Raw genomic sequence first — 8977 nt, 5'->3', positions numbered from 1 at the left:
CAACTAGTCTTCATCGAGCCAACACAATCAAGAAAGGTGGTCCAACTTGAGAAAGTCAAGATCGTCATCATCTAGCTCAAGTGGACTATGTGCAAGGCAAAGGTTTGCCCTTGATAGGTTTTCTATTTTACCGGTCTCGTAGTGGTAGTTGGGAGACCGGGTTGTAGGATCGATTGTCGTACTATCAAGGGGGGCTCTCTAGGGAGTAGCTTGATCGTATCATTAGTCGAGAGCTCAAACCATTGCGTCCTTGCATCATCTTTCTTGGTTCTTGTTTGGTTCCATTTGTGAGTCTTAGATCTTATGGTCATCTTGATGACAAGCTTGAGTTCATCGAAAACGGAGTTCGCATGCATCTTCTATGATGTTTTCGGTGTTGGAGGTTTTACCGGTATTATCCAAGAAAGGGTTCTCACCATTTTATTATGGTCCTTTTCTCATTTTCTCCTTATTGATATTTCTCTTAAGATTGTGTTAGCCCTTGTCGTTAGCTTTCCAACAAACTTGGTTTCGTTGAATTCGGAGCTCGCATGCGAAAGTTGTGGTTGTTTTGATATTGCCTGTTTTACACAGAGAGGTTGTACCGCCCCATGGAGAGGTTGTACCGCTTGACCGGTACAACCGGTGTTTGGAGCAGTTATACCGCTCCAGAATTGGTCCGGAGGTTGTACCGGTCATGTACCGCTCTACCATCAGACTGGTCTCTGTTGTGGTACGGTTGTTGGGCGGTTGTGGGCCGATTGTACCGCTTATTGCCTGTTACCGGTTGTACCGGTGCTCAAAGAGGTTATACCGCTCCTATGTTGTTCTGTACATAACGGGCAGATACGTGGGGACCTATTTAAGGGGGTCTTCTTCCCCAATGGTTCCCTATCTCTTGAGCTTGTTTTTGCCCTCATTGTTGACCTTCTTTGAGCTTGCTAACTCTCAATCCCTCCATGGATTCTTGCTAGTTTTTGAGGGAAAAGAGAGAGGAGATCTAGATCCACATTTCCACCAATCACTTTCTCCTCTATGTGAGGGGAACCCCTTGGATCTAGATCTTGGAGTTCTTGGTGTTCTCCTTCTTGTTCTTCCTCTCATTTTCCTCCCTAGCATTAGTTGCTCCGGTGGGATTTGAGAGAGAAGGACTTGGGCACTCCGTGTGCCCTTGCCATTGCTTTGGTGCATCGGTTTGAGTTCTCCACGGTGATACGTGGAAGTGAAGTTTGAGAAGCTTATTACTCTTGGGTGTTTGGGCACCCTAGAGCTTGTTCCTCTTGGGTGCCTTGGTGCCCTAGATGGTTGGTGTTGTTTGGAGCTCAATCATTGTGGTGTAAAGCTCCGGGCAAGCGTCGGGGTCTCCAATTAGGTTGTGGAGATCGCCCCGAGCAATTTGACGGGTTCCGGTGACCGCCCCCAAGGGTTGCCAAAGTGTACGGGTTCGGTGACCGCCCCCAAGGGTTGCCATTTGTACGGGTTCAGTGACCGCCCTCAAGGGTTCCTTAGTGGAATCACGGCTTCTTGCATTGTGCGAGGGCGTGAGGAGATTACGGTGGCCCTAGTGGCTTCTTGGGGAGCATTGTGCCTCCACACCGCTCCAAACGGAGATTAGCATCTGCAAGGGTGTGAACTTCGGGATACATCGTCGTCTCTGCGTGCCTTGGTTATCTCTTACCCGAGCCCCTTTACTCACGCACTTTACTTTGTGATAGCCATATTGTTTCTTGTCATATATCTTGCTATCACATAGTTGCTTATCTTGCTTAGCATAAGTTATTGGTGCACATAGGTGAGTCTAGTTGTTTTATGTTTTGTGCTTGACATATTAACCGCTAGGTTTATTCCGCATTTGTTCAAGCCTAAATCGTAATTATTTTAAAACGCCTATTCACCCCCTCTCTAGGCGACATCCACGATCTTTCAGTAATAACAAAAGTAATTGTTTTTGTTATGAATTCATTATCCATCTATACTCGTTGGAACACCGGACGGAAATAAACGCTGCCATTTAGATAGATCATAACTCCAACCAGGCAGCTTTATTTCGAGTGCTTTTTTGAAATCCCTTGCAAAACTTTTGAATTTCAGTGCATGCCTCAATTTTTTCTCCTCTAACGATTGTGATGTTTGAATAGGATCCATAATATATAGACGACGTGCCTCTTTGTCGATGACGTACAAAATGTATTGGCCGATGGATGCATAGGGAAGATAAATCTACAAGTGGAGGTATTAGAAACAACAATAAACCATGATAACAATGGACAAAATACCTTGTTGCACGATGAGATGTCGTTGTCCATCTCAGACCAGCTATCAAATAATGTTGCCAACCTCTGGATAGTTTCCTTCTCGCAAAACTTCTGACCTCGTGTTGACTCTAGCATCATGGACTAAGTAAAAAAGAAATATTGTTTCAACATGTTGATAGTAATGACACATAGAATGAAGAGTTAAGATAATTTACACAAAATCGTAGATCCATGTAGTGCACAGGAGGGTCTGTGAACAATACTCTCTCGTCACATGCCAGCATACGCACGGCTGTGTTGAAGCAGTCATTGTCCATGGTCTGCTCCATGTTAAGTATGCACTGAAGTTTCTTAAGTCTTAAGCCCATTGGATCGGGTGTCGAGCTTCGGACCCATACCTTCCTATAAATTGGATGATAAGAAGAATAATATTATAAATTCGCACATTAAATATTGATACATGATACTTACTCCAAACACCCGGCATCATCGATAGACATGATGTAGTTGTAGAGGCCGGCAAGTAATTCACGTTGGTCCATGGGTATGATAGTGATTGGGGCAGGACGTTAGTCTTTGACTACGTCAGATGGATTCTCCAGGATCTCGATATCAGAATTAGCTAAAGTTTATTCATCGTCAGGCCCGTGCGTTGCTACGGGCAAAATCCGAATAACCATGAGTTGTCACCGAATAATAGAAATAAGAACAGATTGATCAAGTTATTCTTTTTATTTAGAAATACACGTTAAGCATGGTGGCATCCAGTTTTCATCATACAACGGCAAATACGAACTCTCTTCCACTCAGCCTGTAGATGGGACAACCTGCAGGTGCCCACTTCTTGCCACATATGTCCACTTATTTAAGTGGGATTAAGTGGGATTAAGTGGGCTGCCACATACCCATATAATTCATGAAACATGAAAATACAAAACTTGAGATGTAAGACAACTTAACACAAAGGCACGTAAGTCTAGATTGAAGTAAAGAACATGTCCACATATGATACAACACAAACTACAATCTTCAGCAGTACAAGACTGAAGGTTAACACAGACGGCAAACATTTCCTCAGATTATAAACTATACACAAACTACAATCTTCCGTCCGGACAGATTATAAACCATACATGCACCAGCAAGTCCAACGTCGAGCCACCATGGCCAAATCCGTCCGGATCTAACCACCTGCTCACCAGGGCACCGCGCTGGCCACCCCGCTACCTCACCACGCACCGCCAAAGCACACGCACACACGCAGCCGCCCACACATCCACCTGTCCAGGACGACGCCGAGGAGCACACCAGCCGGAACCGCGCAACACAGATACACCCAGCCCCTCCCCCCTTCTTGATTATCCCACCAACGAGCCCTCATGGACAGATGTGGTCCAATCAAGCCCTCCCTCCAACTCCTCGGTAGGCTGCTGCCCAGCCATCCCTCTACCGCCGGACTACCACGCCAGCGCTCCCCATGCTGTTGTTGAACTTGTAACCATACGATTTGTATTGCCTGACAGATGAATATTTACCAGATAAACACGTAAAGAAGATAAGCCGCTCTTCATTCCTATAAGCCCTTAGTAGACCATCGGATCCTTCTTTTTGCACATGCACGCCATATTATTGCAGAGATGGTGGGGGAAGCAAAGAAGTTATGCCTCTCTGTGCGTGCATTGCGAGGAACCCCCAACAAGTATTGAACTCTTGATATGAATCCTTGTCGGGAGGGGCAAGCAAGGATGATAAATCATCTAGAGTAACCTGAAAAGGTTAAGTGATATTGCTGCACCTCAAGTGTTCTTAGGAATCCTCGTGGTTCCTCTTGATTATGCATCTTCATGGACAAAACAAAATCTTGAGCTCTTCGTTCCTAAAAAATTTCAGTAACAAGATAAATTTTAACACAAGAAAACTGAGTATCTTGACAAAAAAATAGTAAAAGTCAAATTTCACTAAAACGAGATATTTTATTAGCTCTAGAAAAATTGAGTGCAAGGGTAAATTTTAGTATCCTGAGAAAAGTTTTAGTATGAATATGAAACAAAATTAGTCCTAAATAAAGAAAGTTAATGACAAGGTACATCACGTAATAATCCACACTGAAGGTATACAACAAGAAACATGCATTTTATGTCATGATTCAGCAGTAATAAAGAAGTGAAAACTACCCATGTTTATCACCATTTGTAACACTATTTAGTTTATGCAAGAAAAGAATGTACCTTTGCAATCTTATTTTCGTCTATCCTAAACATGATAATATATCACAAGCCATCAAGGCTGGACATCTTTGGTTGCCAGCCCGAATCTCTAGGAAAAATCTGAATGTGGTCAATGCAATCCGAACCTCCGGCGAACCGAAGGAGTAAGAATGTAGTGATTCACATAGCATCCCACCAGCCCAGCGCACAAAATTATGAACATATTTTGGCACCAAACCGAGTACTGATTTTTGGCATTTAACTGCAATCAAGATCAACTAAGAAAAGTAGCATCCTAAATGATTTTTAGTAAAAATGGAGTAGCATTTCACCACAACGGTGTAGACATTTGAGGACCCTCGCCTCTACCCAAGATCAAAATCTAATGCCAAATTCTCCAGTAAATCTGACAAATAAAACCCAGCCCAACTCCTACTAATAAATTCCCCACACATGCACAGATCTTAAACCCCAAATCCGCACAAACTTGACCTTGATTGCTTGGGGTGCGTAGGGATTCAGTAAGAGAGGGGGGGGGGGAGCTCATGGATGAAACTGGAGAAATTTCTGTGCTTGAAGATGCAAACTCCAGCGAGCACCAAACCACGAAGGTCGTGTCCAACGCGTCACTCCACCAGACCGCTGCTTCCGTCGATGGGCTGTCCACCATCTCGTACGTCTTGAGCACAAACAGCACTGGCCCGCCGCCTCCTCCAGCTCCAATGCACCACCACGACGCCTTCGACCTGCAGCAATAAGGGCAAGTACAATAGTCTAGATAGTATCTATCTGTAGCGGCTCTCCATATCATCTCTAGATATCGATATAGACAACTTGTACAATGGGCTGTCTTTCTAGCTGTCTATAACATTCGAAATTAGAAGAAATTCACAAAGTAGTTACTTATTATTCCAATATGCAGAATCAACAAGCAAGTAACTTGCAGAGACTCCTGCGACCATGCACAATGCTAGGTTCATTTCACGCGGTGGCTACAAAGAGGAAAATTTGCAAAATCAATCAAGACATGAAAATCTGAATAGAAACGGAGCAAAGAATGGATCGATCCCAATTCCTAGCAGGCAAATGCATCGCAAGCTGAGGTGACGTGATTTCGCCCATCCTTTGAATAAATTGCTAGCCAGTTTGAGATGCTGGGCATGGATCCAAGATAAATGTAGCAGATTTGATAGCGAACTCTGACCTCATCATGCTCGGATTGTTGCTGCCCAAGCACCGTCGACGCCGCTTGTCGCAGCCTTTGCCCTCGAGGATTGCCGGCGCCGGCGACATCCAGAAGCTCCTCATCGACGACCACGTCAGGCTCGAACCGCCTTTCCTCAGCCACTGACAAACGCGGCCCATGTCACCTTACCACTGACGAAAAAGGCCCACAAATAGCCAGCTGACACAAAGCGGACGACCAGGTCAAAATCGGAGTCCAGGTCAATCGATGCCTGAATGGCTCCTGAGCAATTTTTCCCCAGGGAGCTTAATGATATAGGATATATGTATGGGGAGATTTTAAACAAAGTGACATTAGTATACCTCTTCTGATTCTTCTTCTTGGAGGAGTAATTATCTGTCATCATAACTTTCACTATCACTAACCATCTCAGGCAATTCTGCACAAAGAAAAACAGGATCAATTCATTTGATTTTTTTGACAAAACCATCAAAACAAAATGATAATGATGCATTTGTCTGAGTTGTCTGCCGGCTACAAAGGAAAGCATCGGTGCAAAGCACCGATTGGGCTAATGAAAGCTGAAAATGTTCATACAACAACTAATAAGCACTTAAATATCATTTGCTGATTCAATACACCATATATGCATGGTTATGGAAATCAAAATTGAAAGATGAACTGTTGAAAACGTGAAAAAACATGCATGGTGGTGCTGTAAGAGTGAATACTTATTTATGAGATAAATCGACACACTGTTCAAATTTCTGTCATAATCACACACACATGACAAAACACTTGCTAATTAGAGGGCTACCCCGAGAAACAGTGGCACAGGAATGTGTATCGATTCCAGATAGTGCATTATATCTCTAAATACTTCAAGTTGTCTACCAGACAGACGCAACGGGGCTAACCCCCACCCCCCACCCACCACCACCACCACCATCCCCACCCAAGCCGCCACCTAGACCATCCCTCTATACACCCCTCCCCCCTTTCTACGGCGCAGGCAAACCTCGCTAGCGATGCGACGAACTGTGGCAGACCTGGCTGACAACATACATTAGAAAACATACTGCTCATCGACAACATCCGTAGTCCGGAAAACTATGGAACAGTGCAATATTCAGCTGTAAGCTAGCTTATCATCTCTCAACAATACCTACCAGGAATATTATTTCCATCCGGGTCGAGAGAGTTTTCCTTTTATAACAAACCCTGGTGCTTGTGGATCAGCTTTCACAACAACTCTCTAGATTCTGGAGCCTCATCATCTTTCGCCCTCGTTGCTAACCTCATCCCTATCTAAGATCACCTACAGTGAGGACTGTTCCACTGCCACCATAGACGGATGCATATCCCCTCCCATGCATCCGCCAGATGAAATGTTTGGCAAGTTAATGCAACCATTAGAGAATGAAATCAATTAGAAATAAGAAGTACAGAACATTGCAATCTATTCACTCGGTACGTGAGCGTAACTGAAGACTGATAAATTGGAAGGCAAGGAATTTGTTTGCCTTTCGTCATCCATGATTATCTGATCACAGTTACGAGGAAACGAAAAATCTGTACCATATCACATACCACATGGAAATCTTTCAACCATCAGTACAGGAAGACCCTGATACAGAGCCACCGAGATTCAAAATAGTTCTGTCAGATCCGCTATACGCCGTAACCACCTGCAGCATACATGGTTGTTCTATACTCGATGTACTGGACTACTGGCGAACATCAACACCACTGAAACTCTTTGGCGCGGATTCCAACTGATGAATGACCGGCTCATCTGGACACAGAGGCAAAACGTTGTGTCCCAATATACATGGTTATATATTGTGGGCTCAGTTGTCCAACTCATTTATGTTGAAATGTCTAATGTAACATTACTTTTTAGCATGATAATTATAAAACGGCATTGCATTACATATAAACTACCAATGAGATGTACCAGAACAATTGTCGCGAACCATAACAGAGAACTGTTACTACATACTCATATTCCGCGAGCATAATTTTCTTTATCTCTTCATACATCATCCCACATTCCCATTACAAACACACCACAATTGATCTGAGCAAGGGTAAACCATTGAGCATTGTAGCAGGCCAACAACATGGTTTAAACTATCTCGATAATAGTATTCATAGGTAGACAGAGGTTTGCAAATATACTCACAAACTTCGATGGAACTACCTTCAGGATTCCAACAATTATAGTTGATGTATTTTTTTTGTGGGGAGTTGCTCTCAAAATTGTTCTGTATGAAGCGCTAGTTCAATTCTGAACAACAGCTAGTGACAAATTAAAGACTTGCTCCATTAAGTCACTTGACAAAGTTGGGTAGTTTATTCACACAAAAGCTCCGTTCACTACATAATTATCACGCAGGTTGAAGTGGGTTATTTGCCTGTGATTTAATAATAAGCATATAAAAGCATCATGTGATCTTATCAGTTTTGAGAAGCAAACCTTGGCACCGTGGCACCGCCAACTCTTCATCTAACATTGTATAAACTCTCTCCATGTATGACGTGTAAAATAGACCGAGTTGAAAGACGAGAAATCACCTGCAGTTGCATAATAAGAACATATGTGTCAGTAATTAAAGCGCCTCCGTGGTAATGGGATGAACAAGGCAGAGGCTGAGCCGTTCGTGCCGCTGCGCCCTGCCACTACTTTGGATGATATAGTAGCAGCGGGCAGTGAGTCCATCGCCACTCTCAGACCAGCTACGCCATGCTCTTGCACCGCCGCCGTCACGTCGATCGTAAGCACCCGGTGTCGACCGTTTGAAGAGAGAGGACCAGAGATGGCACAACCTAGCTCGCTTGATCTGTCACGCTGCTGCAGCCGCTGCCCGAGCCCCCTTTGCATCTCGTCCTCCACGGCAGCCAACATAACCCCCCCTTGATATTCTTGGGTTTACTCTTCGTTTTGCTGCTCGTGACGGTACACATGTGCCTGCTTGTCTTATTCCTCTTCGTGGTCTTCCAGAATCCTGATCTAGCAGAACATAGCAATCTTCTTCTTCTTCTTTGGCTATCGTCCCTTGAACAGCAGCCAGCAGATCTTCTTCGATCATCATCAAGAACACACCACGTTGCCTTCCTACCAAGAAGAAAAATATGTACGAGAACTTTGCAGCAAGAAAAATATGAACGAGAACTTTGCAGCAAGAACACACCACGTTGCCTTCCTTCTCTGCATCCTTCATCATCTCCTTCTTCCGAGAAGACAAGCACCCATCCTGGAGATCTCTGCCGCAGAGGAATTTGCGCAGCCACCGCGCGTCATCCGCTGCCTGATGTACGTCCTCCTCGCTGAATAGCCGGTCGACGCA

At 44.2% G+C, this 8977-nt stretch overlaps 2 long non-coding RNA genes across 6 annotated transcripts; both read right to left on the bottom strand.

The window, feature by feature from the left end:
• Positions 1–3189: 3189 nt before the first annotated feature.
• On the bottom strand, positions 3190–4692 carry LOC123152355 (uncharacterized). Its single transcript, XR_006476126.1, has 2 exons — positions 4463–4692; positions 3190–4110 (listed from the first exon to the last, which is right to left on the bottom strand). It is a non-coding gene; the product is annotated as an uncharacterized lncRNA (long non-coding RNA).
• Positions 4693–4923: 231 nt separating this feature from the next.
• LOC123152353 (uncharacterized) lies at positions 4924–8508 on the bottom strand. Of its 5 annotated transcripts, none has more exons than XR_006476122.1 (4): positions 6797–8508; positions 5990–6066; positions 5646–5846; positions 4924–5187 (listed from the first exon to the last, which is right to left on the bottom strand). It is a non-coding gene; the product is annotated as an uncharacterized lncRNA (long non-coding RNA). The 5 variants fall into 5 exon arrangements; XR_006476124.1 differs by having other exon boundaries at positions 7218–8508; XR_006476123.1 differs by having other exon boundaries at positions 5990–8006; positions 8107–8508.
• Between the last annotated feature and the right edge of the window lie 469 nt (positions 8509–8977).

This window comes from Triticum aestivum, chromosome 7A, assembly GCF_018294505.1.
Source record: "Triticum aestivum cultivar Chinese Spring chromosome 7A, IWGSC CS RefSeq v2.1, whole genome shotgun sequence".
Taxonomy (NCBI): domain Eukaryota; kingdom Viridiplantae; phylum Streptophyta; class Magnoliopsida; order Poales; family Poaceae; genus Triticum; species Triticum aestivum.
The sequence above is the reverse complement of the archived record's forward strand: the minus strand, read 5'-3'. Positions and strand labels throughout refer to the sequence as shown.